This window comes from Mobula hypostoma, chromosome 17 (genome assembly GCF_963921235.1).
Source record: "Mobula hypostoma chromosome 17, sMobHyp1.1, whole genome shotgun sequence".
Classification (NCBI taxonomy): Eukaryota; Metazoa; Chordata; class Chondrichthyes; order Myliobatiformes; family Myliobatidae; genus Mobula; species Mobula hypostoma.
The window spans coordinates 31,756,142-31,772,798 of NC_086113.1; the positions used below are offsets into that span (position 1 = coordinate 31,756,142).

Genomic DNA, 16,657 nt, shown 5'->3' on the forward strand with positions numbered 1-16,657 from the left:
GTCAATATTACTTTATGGGCTGTGTATGAGGTTTATGTTCCGCGTTGTACACCTTGGTCAGGAGGAACATTTTTTCATTTGGCAGTATATATATATATATATAGTTGAAATGATAACAAACTTGAATTTGAATATGCCCCTGAACTCTCTCTGCATGTTCTTCATAATGCACACCATCAAATCATCAGCAAGCTTGTACAGGATATACTAGAATTTATCCCTCATCCAAATCACTGATATGGACTGTAAACTGCTACAGTCCCCACACTGATTCTGGCACCACCCACTTAGTCACAGCCTCCCAACCTTACAATGATCTTACAAGCTTTCTATGCATTAACCAGTCTATCTATAGATTTCTTCCAAACCCATATGCTCCAATTTTGTTTCATAACCAATGTGCCACCTTATCAAGATCTTCTGAAAGTCCAGTGACACTGTTTTCCTCTTATTCTCTATTTACAGCCCAAAAAGCTCCAAGAGATTTGACTCCAATTTCTTTCATAGCCCTCGGCCATAGAAATCGATGCCTCAGCTCATTACATCCATGGTGGGCTTTTTACCTAAGTACACTAAACACATTTGCCCACATGAGATTGGGTGCTTTCTGTGCTCTACATAGACAAGTTCCTCTCCATTTGTCTTGTAAATGCAGCAAATGTATTTTATTCCACCACCTTTCCTGGCAGCGAGTTTCAAGTATCAAGTACTCTCTACACAAAAATCTTTCCTATCAGATCCACTTTAAAATTCCTTCCTCTCACCTTAAACCTATGCCAACCAGTTTTAAACATCTCAACAATGAGAAACAAATGCAAGCTATTTACACTATCTATGCCTTTCATAATTTTTAACTCTATCAGGTCACACCTTAGCATTTCTCACCCCAGGGAAAAGAAACCCAGCTTTTCGAATCTTTCCCCATAACTAACGTTCTCCAATCCAGGCAACATCTAGATGAATCTCTGAATTTTCTCCACCACAAATTACATCTTTGCTATAATTAAGTGACCCGAACTGCACACAATACTCCATGTACAGTATACCCAGTATGTTGTGTCTACAGAGCCTTCAGATTTCTTATTCGATCACTCTGATACTCTGCCTTCCTTTTTCTTATCAGTTCCTTCATTCACCTTTGCAGAATTCTAACAGTTTCCTAACCCTTGATCTCGTTATTTTTATGAGCAACATTATAAGCCTTTTGACTTTAGTTTATACCACCTTTAACTTCTCAATAGCCACACTCAGTTCTGTTTCCCAAAGGGATATATATTCGCTGTGAACTATGTATCAATTCATTAAATGTTAATCACCGTTTATTTGCTGGCATAGCATTTCATGCAGTTTCTTTATCTACTGCAACCAAACTTGTCCCATTTGTTTATATAATGATTTAAATATAGAGCTGCGTATATGCTCCAAAGTCCACACACCTGCTAGGCACTGTGCCCAAAAATGCTAAAAATTGTTTCTCAAATTCCTACTCTCATTGTATAGAACCTCCCATCTCACAAGCTCACCAATATGCGAAAGTCCCTTAACTTTAAGATATGGTCTTGATAAAAGGCAGTCAGTCAGTCTAATACTGACCATCAAACCTTTACAGCTCTTCAATGGAGTATGGCCCATGAAACTAACTCAGCACTTCAAGAGAATTCAGCCTCTCAATCTAAAATAGATGCTCAAATTAACACAGACCCTCATTTTAACAGAACTCAATGAAAACTATAAAAGCCCTTCACATTTTAAAGCCACTATAATGAATATATCTTTCAATCTGTTATTACATCTCAATCTGCCTTGCTTCACTTTCTATGGAAAGACAGATCAGCTGCAATTAATACGCTTTCCCCACCCTAGTACAGCTCTTCAACTGTTAAGACGAAAATGAAATCCAGCTCCATGGAGGTTAAAAAAAAACGTACCATCCCAAATCTTGTTTTTTTTTCTCATATATGGAATATTGTTCTGGCAGATGCCTTTAGTACAATTCTTTGATGGCATGGAAACAGAGGGAATGATTTCACTGTTTTGAAAATCAAGAGCAGAAGTCACTAATGTATGTGTTCGAACCTGTTCCTCATATACATACACCTGTCGTCACCCCACACCCTATTATTCCCACAGTCACAACTACATTTTGCAATCTACTGGTTTACTTATCTCCAGGTTTTGTGCTACTGCTAGGCAACAAGGCTGAGCATCTATGAGCATCAATAAAAAGGCCCTCAGATAGTAGATTTTGTAACCCTGCACAGCTGGTAGAAGTGCTTACCTCACATCTCCAACAATCCAGGTTCAATCCTCCACTCTGGTGCTGTTGAAATGGAATTTATATATTCTTCTACGATCACATGGGTTTCTCAAGGTTTTCCAGTTTCTTACACAAAACAACGATGTCCGGTTTGGTCAGTTGATTAGCCAGAATAATTGCCCCAACTGTAGAGGGGAGTGGTAGAATCTCTTTCCTCTGGGAATGGTGAGAATGTGAAACTCAGAGATGTGTGGTGGAAGTTTACCCAGTTCAGTTATAGAAGGTCTAGTTAAGGATCTCACACTCCTACCCATACTACCTACTAGACAGAGTTCCTCTGCTAGGCACATGTTCTCCTTACTTGCACATACAGAGGTATCTTTCACCAACACTGGGTCAGCAGCCCTTTGTACCAGCAGCACTATGAATATTATCACCACTTAGACCTCAGTGTTATAGAAAGGTGCTCATCACCAATTTTTAAAGGGAAATTTAGGAATGAACAATGAAAGCTAGCTGTGCCAATAGGACACACATACCATACATCAGAAGTAATACAATGGGGGTTATGCTTATCGAGTTGGATAAAGAACGATAGAATATCATCACTAAGTGCTTATTTGGTTGACTAGCCTGTTTTTATGCTGTGTTTTCAATGTACTAAAGATTGTAAGCAACATAAACCCAACCTAAACCAGCTGTTTTCACATAATGTAACTCCACAGTCCAAGTAGTATCTTCCTTCAGACCGAATATGTGAGAATATTTTCAATGTGCAAAGCAGTTACATAGACAGAGATATCTATTTAGATGAAAAATTATCCACTTCAATAAAGAATAGCCATTTCTGATCATATTTCTTTGTGTTATTAGTAAATATTACAAATGCTGTTCATTTCTTTGCCTATAAACGTCTGCAAGAGAAGCAGCATCCATCAAAGACCCTCACCACCCAGGCCATGCTCTTTTCTCCCTGCTGCCATCAGGTAGAAGGTACAAGAGCCTCAGGACAAACACCACCAGCTTCAAGAACAGTTACTACCCCTCAATCATCAGGTTCTTGAACAAAAGGGGATAACTACACTCATTCTATTTCTGGTGTTCCCACAACCGATAGTCTTACTTTTTGGACTCTTTATCTTGTTATTTCATGCTCTTGCTATTTAGAAACCATAGAAAAACTACAGCACAGAAACAGGCCTTTTGGCCCTTCCTGGCTGTGCCGAACCATTTTCTGCCTAGTCCCACTGACCTGCACATGGACCATATCCCTCCATACACCTCCCATCCATATATCTGTCCAATTTATTCTTAAATGTTAAAAAAGAACCCGCATTTACCACCTCGTCTGGCAGCTCATTCCACACTCCCACCGCTCTCTGTGTGAAGAAGCCCCCTCCAATGTTCCCTTTAAACTTTTCCCCCCTCACCCTTAACCCATGTCCTCTGGTTTTTTTCTCCCCTTGCCTCAGTGCATTCTGCCTGCTTGAAGCCTGCTTGCATTCACTCTATCTATACCCATCATAATTTTATATACCTCTATCAAATCTCCCCTCATTCTTCTATGCTCCAGGGAATAAAGACCTAACCTATTCAAACTTTCTCTGTAACTGAGTTTCTCAAGAACCGGCAACATCCTTGTAAACCTTCTCTGCACTCTCTCAACCTTATTAATATCCTTCCTGTAATTTGGTGACCAAAACTGAACACAATACTCCAGATTCAGCCTCACCAATGCCTTATACAACTTCATCATAACATTCCAGCTCTTATACTCAATACTTTGATTAATAAAGGCCAACGTACCAAAAGCTCTCTTTACAACCCTATCTACCTGTGACGCCACTTTTAGGGAATTTTATATCTGTATTCCCAGATCCCTCTGTTCTACTGCACTCCTCAGTGCCTTACCATTTACCCTGTATGTTCTACCTTGGTTTGTCCTTCCAAAGTGCAATACCTCACACTTGTCTGTATTAAATTCCATCTGCCATTTTTCAGCACATTTTTCCAGCTGGTCCAAGTCCCTCTGCAAGCTTTGAAAACCTTCCTCATTGTCTACTACACCTCTAATCTTTGTATCATCAGCAAATTTGCTGATCCAATTTACCACATTATCATCCAGATGTATTTCTATTTATTTATATTTGAATTTTCACAGTTCATTGTTTACAGTTTCTGTTCTATAAATTTGCTAAGTATGCCCGCAGAAAAAAGAATCTAACTAATAGAAGTTATTCTAACAAAGATCTTAGTACCACTGTGTAGAGCTCCTTCATCACAACTTTATTCTGCAATATGTAAATTTAATTAACTGCAAAGAAATGCCTCTCAATCCTATAAGGGGCCTGAGAGAAACTGGGCAAGACTTCAGAGGAAGATTCTAGAATTAAAGCCAATTGTTCCTATATAGTTTACCAATTTACAGATTATATGGAGGTCTGTTTACAAAGGGTGCAACTGTATTGGTCTCTTCTTATGCATTCTGTAAAATGTGACTCTGTAAATGAACTAAGTTGAAGCATCTTAAGGATTCAGCAGCTATAATGTGCAAAGTAAGTAAAATCTGCTATATTTAATGAGTAGCTCAGACAAGAAGCTTCCCCAGAGAAAACAAGGAAAAACAATGAACAAGAAACCAGACACACTCTTGCACAACTCCAACTGCCACCTACAAAGTGTTGCAGTAAGCTATGAATAGTTATCTGCATCTGACAGAGAAAAGATGGAATTAAAATATACAGTGTGCTGTTAGTTAATCAAGATTCTTCCTCCATTAAATCAATGGTAAGAGAAAAGAATGTAGTTTGAGATAAAGTGAGATGTTATCAGATATCAGACATGTTCTAAAGTACTCAGGGCAAGTGTTAGGCCTTAAGATCGAAGCAAAACTAAACAATTCTCATAAATCGAATATGAGCTCTAGCTTTACACTGCAAATGAGGGAGATTTTTAATTCCCAGTGAAGGAAATGTACTACTCTGAAGCTTCATCACAGAAAGCCACAACAGAAGAATAAATAAATAAGGCTTGATATACTCCAGATAAAATATTTCAAATCTTAAAACAGAGCAGAGAAATGCTGTAACAAAAACATCAAGTTATATCACGTAACATTCCAGAAACAGAATCAGGTTTAATATCACCAGTATAGGTTGTGAAATTTGTTGACTTTACTCCAGCAGTACAATGCAATACATAATAACATTTGTAAGTTAAATAAGTAGTGGAAAAATATAGAAATAAAAAAGCAGCGAGGTAGTGTTCATGGGTTCAATGTCCATTCAGAAATATGATGGCAGAGAGAAAACAAAACTGTTCCTGAATCACTGAGTGTGTGCCTTCAAGCTTCTATATCTCCTTCTGTAGCAGAGAGAAGAGGGCATGACCTGGCTGATGGGGTTCCCTAATGATGGATGCCACATTTTTGAGAATTTTTATCATTCCAAGACATAAATTACTGAAATATTGATAGAAACTTATGAAGTATTAAAAACTTTCATAGAAATCTTTATGGGTCAGGTCATGCTTGAACCAATTCTTCACCTTCCCTAGACCAGCCCACCCAGACTATCCCGTGGTTGCACCTACCTGCTGCAGGATCAATGATATAGGAGGTAGTCACTCCACAGGCCCGCTCTCAATCAGATTGGGCCAGGTGCATTGATCAGGACTCCAAAAAATTCAAAGACATTAAAGAACAGTTTAAATGGTCAAATAATACAACAAAACTAGTTAAAGTATTTAAGATTCTTTAAAATGATTTAAGAAAACACAATATGTTTAACTTAACTCACCTTTTTACCTAATGTTGGAAAATTCCATTTAAATGAATGGAACTATTGCGTGAAAGCTAATCAAGGTGAATGCAAAGCTAACTGATCAGATGCAAATAACATCTGGCCCCTCACCACTGAATACAGTGGCTGAGTGGGAGGTCACATACAGTCGTTTCTGACTGCCAGCACATTTCCATCTTCCGTGTTGTGAAGTGGAAGATGTGCTGAGTATTGGAAGGTAGCTCCCCACTGAACCAGTGCCTACATCTAAGCTTCCTCCAGCTCAACAATACTAACTCAACAATATTAATTCAATCTAAGATGCTTGACCATCAACAATCTTGAAGGAAAGAGATTATGTGAGATCACAAACTTAAAAATGACAGAACAGAATTGCTTTGAGCTTGCTACATGCCTGTTGATATATTGCTATTACCAGTAAATGTGCTGTAATCCATAGTCCTGGGGCCATATTTTTAAACCAAGGTCAGTGGCAATGTTTTTCCAACCTCTTCCCTTTCCCCTTGATTTTCACAGTCATACATCACCTTCAACTCAAAAAAAAAGGAAAACCCCAAAATCTGCCTGTCAGTTGGTACATGAGAACCTCTGATGATTCCCACTCCAATTCCCTTTCAAACTAGATCTACTTGTCACCATCCTATAGCAGTCCTTATATTCTTTGATAAGTAAGAATAGAACTGCTAAATGGTGCCTTTTCTATGTGACAGAATCCAGAAAGTTTGAAATGGAAGCACAAGGAGCCCAGGAACAAGAATATGTAGATAGTAAAGAAGTGACCATCACATGGCATGAGAAACCATACCTCAGTACTCAATCATGACATGCCCTAGAACACCAGCCTTTCGCCACTGAATTATAAAAAGAGGTCAACAATAACAGGATGTAACACTCAAGACCTGTCCACTTGTCCAATCCATTCCAAGAAGGTACTTGTGTCTCCTATCCTTCCTCATCATAATCTATTAGCATAACTTTTATTCCCATTGCCATCCTATAATTAACTAACTTTATTTTAGATGTATCCAAATGATCCCTCCAGTTGCTTTGCTCCCATTAGTAGGGATTCCACAATCAATCAATCATTGTTAAGCAAACTGATCTCCAGTTCTCTTTCAGCTTCCCTTTTCATTTTCCTATTCTCTTTGATAATGTGCAGATGTAGTCTAAATTAAGCAAACATTTTATCCTTTTCAGGTCTGATTAGCTAAGTTAAGATAGAACTTTTCTTATTTTAAGTGTGGTTAGATCATATTTACCTAAAATTCTCATCTTTGTTTTCAATCTCCACCATGTTCCCACACTTCTGATCTTTGTAACCACATCTGGCCCACAATTAGCAGAGTCTTGTGCTTCTGAATTTCTGCCCTAATTACTATTGATCAATTTTAATTGTTCCACTAGGCGTCCAAATTCTGGAATTCCTTTTCAAGCCTTGCTATCTCTACCTCTTACCTTTTAAGTATAGAGTATTAAAACCCGCCTCTTTGGTCAAATGTTTGATCCATCTGTCTGAAAATGTAATTACTTTAAATAATATAATGTTAAACCCCTCTGGTCCTGTTACTAAATTGACGAGATATAAATGCAACTTTTCACCACTGTGATTGGGGAAAAAATTAAGATAAGTTGCAATATGGTGTTGGGTTGAGGGGGAGAGTGGCAAACCTGTAAATAGTAGGCAGAACTTGGCCATTGGGAGGACTCCTTCTGCACTTGATCCCTGGGATTTGTTCATTAAATCTCCCTTCTATTGATCCATTAGTTTCCACTGCTGGGAAACCCCATCAACAATCAATTAGGCTCCCAAATGTTAAGGGTAGCATGATTCAGTAGAAAATATATTCAAGATCATCACAGAATCCAGTCCCCAACTACACACATAGTTAGCCATAAACAGCATGTGTGTAAAGAATGAAAATCTCCCCCAATCTTTCTTCAGGTATGACATATCAATGTATATTAAAAGTAACTTATTATTTCTCAATTGAACTGAAGAGATTTTGCCCTTGTTCGATGACAATATGACTATCCAAATTCTGATTGTCAATTAGTTAGCAGAAATTGGCTTACATCATGAGATCAAAGATGTTTTAGCAAAATATTGGATATCTTGGATATTAACAATTAATTTCTGGCCATTCATGTACAATTTCTACCCACTAAAATAGAAGTAATTTCCTCATCAACTAACTCCTTTACAATAACAGAATCAACTTCCCCTCTTTTCAGTTTGGTGACTTCTGCTTTGCTCTGACATTTTTTTTTGTTTACTATATTCTGCAAAACACTAATTTTGTTTCCAGTGACCAAACCTGCAAAACAGAGGCACTAACAAAGCAGAAGGTTAAAGCTTTCCCAAAACTGAGGAAGAAAGTCCCTGGTGAAAAACACTACTTGGTATTTGTCTCCAAATCACAAGTGTCCTGCCAAATTGTCCTGTTTTGGACAACAGCCAGAATGACATGAAACTGATAGCTGATTAGTTCCAATGACTTTGGTGCCAAAGAATGCCCCTACACAGCCTAACTTCTGGTGCTGCAAAGGGGAATTTGGGGTTTACAGACAGCCAAACAAAAACTTCATGAGAAAACTACCTGACAAACAATAAATTCTTGCTTCTAAATGCCTTAATGCCAATTTTCAATATTGTGACCAACTCCCTGATTGTGGTTATGAAAGAGAAAATGAATATAACAGTGTCAGATTTAAAGAGTCAGTTATTAAACTAGCAAAAATAAATGCTGTCAGGTATGAGCACGCTCATCAATATTTTCACACTTGGACCATTTTTACAGAAAGACCCATGCACTGGAGGTTTACTAGAAAAGATGATGTGCTATCAGTTCACAATAATACAATAATATTATGTTATTGATCCAGCAATCAGAGGCTTGGATAAATGCTGCAGAGATACAAGTTTAAATGTCATCATGGAAGCTGGGGATTTTAAAGTTAGCTCACAGTGAAGCTGAAATAAAATTGAATTTTCAAAAAAATATAGCTTGTCTTTGGTAAGGAGCCAAGAGATACTTGCACTTAAAAGTTTACTCACGATGAATAAAATCTATTGTGAATTATCAATGATGAAGCACTAAAATCTGTTGGATATCATCTTCTATGCCCTTTATGTTAGTCTGAACATCAAACAAATCAAAACTTGCACTTTCTTATTGTACAAGTTCAAGATTTAAGCTATTTGCTCCTCCATAGTACTTAAGTGCAACTACATATTTCTCCAATTTTTTTCATCCATCAGAAGTAAATACAAAATAATTTAGACCTCTGATTTTATATAAGCAATTAAATAAGGGAAAATATTCAAACTGAAGACAAATCTTCATTAGACATATAATTCTGCTCTTCACTACTGCATGTGCCAAGCAATGCACTGACTTCCAGATAAACTACTTTTGTCAGCAATGTTTCTCTACATCCTCAGACATAGCAATGATGAATTAGCTTTAGAGTGAAGAAAGGATAGTGAATTGTAATTTCATTCACATACTGAAATATCTGATTGTCCATGTATTTACAAAAAATACTAAAAAAATTATCAGGGACCATACTTTAATCAGCTTTTTGCCATATGAGTAGCTTGTATATTTGTCACATTTGTGGAGAAAATAATATTAATTTTTAAAACTCAGAACAATATCATTAAGGGTGGTGAGTGAAGATATTCTGTTTCAATCTCAGTATATTATTTCAACCATGTTTTTCCTCATCTTTCCTCATGGAATATTTAATTCACTGAACATAATTAAGCTTCTGTTCCAGGCACTGGTATTTAATTACAGGAAAATTTTGCCCTGGTTTTTATTTTTTTACTCAAGCTGAATTCAGATTAAAAAAAAGTCCTGGACATGAAATTGTAATTCTGTTTCTCTCTCCTCTAAACCTGCCTGATCTGTGGAAAATTACCAGCACTTTCTGGTTTTATCTCAGGTTTCCAATACCTGCCCTATTTTACTTCTGGGTTCAAGCTGTCAAAGTAATCCATGTCTTTCAACAACTCCATTACAATAGATTTACTAAACATATACCAAAGTTTCCCAACTAAAAGCAAAATATGCAAGATGGAAAGTACCAGAAATCCAGAAGTATCAAACATGAAAATTCAATCACAAAATTCTTATTGTATTTAATAGGATTAGGGGAGTATTAAATAGATCCGAGGATTACTTTTGGTATTTTATGCTACATAATAGTATAACACTGGGCTGCAATCCAATTTATTATATGGTTATCTTGTACAGCTAAGCATAAGCATTTACTTTGCAAACCGAAGCTTGTGACAATTGTTGTTTGATTGGTACATATTGACAAAGTTCCTAACTTCACTGTTATTTGCAGTAGATTTTCTGCCTATTTATAACTGAGAAGATAGTATTGCAAGACTATAATTATAATATTATTGTCAAAAAATTAAATATTATTTTTAGTCATAATGCCGTAACCCTTCATTGAAATCCTTTAAGAAGAGCTCAGGTAAGCAATTTATAAACATTATCTGATTTATTTTACTACAACATTTAGGAGAGGATGCTTACTGAGCTAAAATTATTACAATTCCTTGCAGACAACAGAAAAAAAACTTCAAGGAATTAAACAGTTCAAGCAAAAAGACAAAAATGCCTTTACACTAATTGTTCATGGCAGGCTAATAAATTTAGTTTCACATATAGCAATTCCACAGGTTATGCAAAGGATTGTTCATTTTATACAATTCTTGAATCCTTGTATATTTTATTTGCAAATCTTGCCACAACACTAAAAAGGTAATTCTTTGAGAAGGTATTTGTGATTTGGAGCAAAGCCATTTAAGCATGCTTTAAATCTGTGGGTCAAAGCATACCTCAGAAGGTCTTATGAGTTTACTTTCCTGGAATTGTTTCTTCTTATTTTGGGTCTCATCAGCTTTTACTGAAGTTGATACCTGACAGTCTGCTCTAGAATGCAAAATTACACTTCACTTTCAGCTGAATTACATTTTTATTATGTTAAGGGAGAAGAATGTAGATAACCATAAAGAGAATACATCACTATCTTTTACATGTCTATTGAATGTCTATTGTTCTGCTAACCATTCCGAGAACCTGTAATTCGGGCCATCGTGTTTGAAGAACATCAGAGATAGATAATAAAGTTAATGTTAAATTCCACACATACCTTTCTGACAAATGGTCACAATAACAGAAACTCATTTGTTATCCACAGATGCCAACTGGGCTACCTGTTTCTCTCTAGTGAAGCTGCTTGACTGGCTGAGTATTCCAATATTTTATTTAGCAGGAAGGAGTGGAAGAGAGGGAGTAAAGGAGTTGCTTCAGATTTCCTGCAGCATCTCAGATTTGTAATACAAGTTGTTTGTAAATTTCCAGAATTTAGTTTCAAATCTCCAGCATTTACATTTGTTTTCCTGTTACATCATGTAAGCTCCCCACTGAATCAACAAAAAATTTCTTTTAAATCAAGGGACCAATGCTTCTGAATGGAAAGGGGCTAATTAAACTAATGAGCTGCTAAATATAAAGTGCAGCACTCCAGGTGAGATCACAATAAAGAAAATAGATTGGGAAGGAAAGGCATTGTGGAAAGTTTGTATCCAGTGTAGGGGAAAGTGATTTCAGATACACCTGCTCTTGCGCCCGCCCAAAAATCAGTAGCTCAAGTGTCAATAGGGAGCAGTAAGACTTCAACAACATCATTCCATTCTGATAATCAAATGATTTGATTTAAACCCACTAATACACAAAGTGTTGTGCATGAAACCAATAATATTGCTGACTATATATTGGGTGCAGGCAGAATTTTAAGGAATGCAAATATATAGCATCCTCTAAGGTCTAATCTTGTAATTCACAGATAATGGCAATAAAAATTCTCAAAATTAAACTTATTTGCTATATTATACTATTATGTTTTTATTATTTGTAGCCAATTGAATCTTGTGTACAGAAAGTACTGTAGATTTGAGAACACTTTTACAATTACCAGGGTTACACACCCAAAATATTGGAGGAACTCAACAGATCAGGTAGCACCTAAGGAGAGGAATTAACAGTCAACATTTCAGGCCAAGACCACTCATCAGGACTGGTGAAGAGTCCTGATGAAGGCTCTCAGCCCAAAACGCCGACTGTTAATTCCTCCCCTTGGGTGCTGCCTGATCTGCTGAGCTCTTCTGGCATTTTGTTGTGCTAGTCTTCCAGCATCTGCAGAATCTCTTATGTTTACGATTTGCCATTACCCATCTGCTCCACCATGAACTGTGGTGGATAGTTGGATGCTTCTACAATGGTTAATACAAACACAAGTGTCTGGCCTGGGTCAACAAGTTTAGTTTTTAAGCACAAATATTTTATCCAATTTATGCAAACTTATTTATTGCTCAGAATACTTTTCCGCCAGCAAGCATACAGCTCTGTTTGTTGGCAGGTTAATTAATTTACAAAAGCCATTGCCTTCCTATTCACCTGATCTGTCAACTTGAAGAGATGATTATGCATAAGCATCAATGGTATCTTGTGGGATCTATCCAATGAAGGATTAACCATGTCCTTGCAACGAAGCTTAAATGCCATTACTGTGGAATACACTGACATCTTATTATGTGAAAGCTATTTAAGAAGCAAACATTTGCAGCCCTCTTAGTAAAGAATCAAAAGCCATCTTGACCACATTATAATTTGCAGCAAGCTTCAGTTCTGCAATTGTGAAAATATTTGACAAAGAAGCCACCACATGGTCTCTAAGGTGGGAAGCTGCACACTTTTACAATAATTTCACATTCTGTACTCCATTCTGCACTGCTGTGAAGTAAGACAAAACACTATACATGATAATGTAAGGTGCTCATTGTAATACATCAGCCTATTCTCCTTCTGCATGGAAATTCAACAAAGAATATCAGTACAGTGTAAAATAATACTCTAAATAATTTAGGTAACTACTTATTGGAATCTTCACAAGATGCTATAGCACTAAATGTCAGAATTGTCACAGGGAAACTGCATTCGCATTGTTTCTTAAAAGAATTTAGGCAAATAATTCAATTCCAGATATTTCTCTAAGCCTTGCAAGATTGGAAAAGGAAGCTCATACCAGGTGAATTACACATCAATTTACTGAAAGTTAGACTGAATGTTTGAAGTTTAAAAGATCAGTATTATAATGATATTTTTCTCTAATACAAAATAATGGCACAGTTTGCTCTGCAAAAATACCATATCAGCAGTGAACCATAACACTGCGGATCATATTGAATACAATCATTGTATTCACCTTCTCTTTGCAAAGCACAATGAATGTCAGTGAAACAAGATTTTTTTAAACAATAACAATTGTTTCCAGGGCAATGTAGCAGTTTGGAAAATGGTGTTGCCTTGTGTCTAGCCTTAAACCGATTTGAGATTAATAAAATGCCTCGATCTGCCGAATGACGAAGGTGGGTGAAATACACAGGAGTGGAACTTCTCCATTTCCAGTGTGTGTGTTTTTTTCAGTCTAGCCATTTTGGTGCTGCATTGAAAAAATGAAGCAAATATTGTTGTTTTAATATTATTTCCACATATAGATAAAAAATATTGCAGAAACAAGCGTGAGCATTGCTTCAAAATGGTTTCAAACATTTGTTGCATTTACAATATTGTTGCAGCCAAACCTTTCCCCTAAAGCACCCTGGAATTTCCAGTTAGTGCCAGACTGCATCCCCAGGCTTGCCTGTCCCGAAGGTTTGTGGTTTAACATTTCTTTTCTGTTGATCACTCTTACAGGCTTCTTTCAGCTCATTAAAAGTGTAGACCACAGAGAAATGTTTCTAGAATTACGAAATAAAAAGACAGAGACGACAAAACTATGAAGTGTAGGTAAATGGTGCATCATCAGGTACATAGGTGGGAGCATGGAATTTAATCCGGCAAGGATTCCCATTGTCCTACTGACTGGACAGAAATGACAGAATGATTTATGGAGATATCTTCGTTCCCCACCCTATGGTGAAGCGCATGCGTCAGGGGAAACAAAGGAAGCAAATTGCCATATACGTTGAATCCACTGCAGTCCCTTACGAAAACTGCACGCCCCAATCATGTTGAAAATGTATTATAATCGAATTGTACTGTATGATGCAAAATTTTCACGGAGGAGTGAAGAGGGTGAGGGGTTAGCTCACAAATCCCTAACATTTCGATAATAATTCTATATGTGGAGATTAATGGTATTACAATATGCATTTTCTCAAGAACAGATAATCTGTGCACTTTCTCCCACGGGCAGCAAACCAGTGCATCAGTACAACGATTCCAGATGCGTTCGACCTAAAAGATGCCAATCAGTTACAGTAAATTCCTTCATAACAATCATAAGATTCATTAAACCACAGGTTTCATCAAAACAATAGAGTTGTTTTCTCAACGATAAATCCCTTATTTGTGCGCGTGTTCGCCACTGGAATTGCTGTACATTTATTCGGTTTGAATTTAAGGATACAAGATTGCATTTATATGATTCTGGCAACGTGAAATAATGGCCTTTAAAATATTACTCGGTCCAGATGTTGGGAATCAACTGTTGTTTAATACGCCCGTCAATGATTTTCACACCATGAAACTATAAAATGATCAACGCATTACAGCTGTCGTCCTTTTTTTCTACCGTGAGATGAGTAATAAAACACACACGATAGTGGGTTCCTCATATTCGCCACACGTTAAGTCATTGAAGACTTGTTGACTTATATCTTTGCAGATCATTTCACAAAATCTTAACAAAGCTTTGCACAGGAAAAAATAAAGGACCTTGTCTATGAAAGGATTCGGTAGAGTGAACTGACACATAATCCATTCACACATCGCAACCCATAGTCAATAAAACGCACCCACTTCCCCCCTCATCGCAGTGGCTGCAGTCCTCTGTTTCCACAAATAATTCAAGACGTCCTTCTGCTTTAGATCTCTCCTGTGGACCAAACCCTTTAAATGTTTAGAACAAATGCAAGGCCACGGTACATTTCTATGCGGAGAGGCGCCGAATCAGTGTCTTACCGTTATTCCGATCGCCCTTTCTCCTGCTGCCCGGTCCTACACTGGACTTCGCCTGCGCTGCTAGTGTCTGACTGTGAAATGGGGAGGAGTGGGGGATTTACGCGACACTCCTCCGCCGCTGCTGCATTTCGCCTGAGAGTGTGGGCAGGAGCGACTAAACCTTAGCCCATTTGTAAAATAATATCCGAGATGGCGCTGTGAACACAATTGGACACTGGGGCCGGCATCACGTGCCTTTTTTTCCTCCAAATTCCGACTTAAAATAAATTGCCAGCTTTGAAGTATTTTAATCAATCGTTTAATTATAGACTTTTGCGAGTTTCAATAAATTCGTCCTCTTATTTATTTTACAAATTCGACGAAATTCTTGAAATTTCACACAAATATGTTCCATGTAATTATTTTTTGTAAGCAAACGTGCCCATGCAGTATATCAAAATAAAACGTATCTTTTATTTCAAGGACATATTTTCTTAACTATATCTTTCTCCCAATAGTTGTGGGTTTTGCTTCGTGGGAACATGGGTGCAGAGGTTGGTGTGGGGGTAATTACAGGCAGGCTATCGAAGGGTCCTCTCCCTAACCGATTCCCCAATTCACTTACAAGGTGTCATTCGGGTGGGTCTGTTACAACCAGAGCAATTCCTTGTTAAATACCCTAGACTGGTTAAACATAAGGGCGCAGTAAATATCAGTGTAAGCCGAAGCTATTTGGCGCCCCCTGCGTTTTCTTTCTTGATAAAACACCATGTTGACAATCAGCAAGTTACTGTACCTTTGGTAGAAGAGTCCAAATAGTTATCAGTGATTTAAAACACAGGTGCCCAATCAATCCACACTCGTCTTCTTCTGTCAAATTATACTAGAGGGGGCTTTTAAAAATGACATGAAACTTTCAAATACAAAGTAAATACAAACTTACCAGAATCCAGCTGTTCTTGGATATTCAATGGCTAATCAGTGTATTATATCAGTTTTACAATCAGGTGAAAGTTTTTCTGTAGCTTTTAAGATGAGAGGATCTAAGTGTGTCTATTAGTTCCAGAGACGGGTTTTGCTGCGAGTTCATCGCTTTCTTACTGCTCTTCTGTGTGTCACTGGCTGCACGTCAGTGCAACATTCCCGTTTCTGCGGCTGATCAGGGACCCTGCCATGCTTCAATTGGAGAGATTGGACTGAGGCGGCTACCAAGCAACCAGTGCGTGTGAACTGAATGCTGAGCAGCCCCGGTCTCCGGGGAAACACTGCGCTCTCTCTTGTCAGCCTCAGACAGCACACAACACCCAGACACACTGCACAAACGCAAAGAAATTATGGATATCAAATGCAATTTCGATCAAAAGCTCGTTCTGCGACACCCAATTATTGAAGCACAGGTTGTCATTCTGAACCATTTGTAAATTTGTTTCTGTAAGTTTTTTTCTGCACTCAAAAAATGCCTGCAAATCGATTTTTGTTCATTTTGTTTCACGCTGCCACTAAATTAGGAACCTTATTACGGATTATGGTTTTACAATTTTAATTTTAACACTTGCATCTGTACGGTTTGTTGT

At 37.5% G+C, this 16,657-nt stretch overlaps 1 protein-coding gene across 2 annotated transcripts in view; it reads right to left on the reverse strand.

Moving 5' to 3' along the window:
• The window catches only part of LOC134357711 (brain acid soluble protein 1-like), a 58,495-nt gene extending 42,248 nt beyond the window's left edge, over positions 1–16,247 (reverse strand). Inside the window, exon 1 of one of the 2 annotated variants that reach the window (XM_063069331.1) lies at positions 16,027–16,247. The gene's annotated coding sequence lies outside the window, so the exon portion shown is untranslated. Of the gene's footprint in view, positions 1–15,104; positions 15,278–16,026 lie in introns of those variants that run through there. The other variant, XM_063069329.1, reaches the window with a different exon arrangement.
• Between the last annotated feature and the right edge of the window lie 410 nt (positions 16,248–16,657).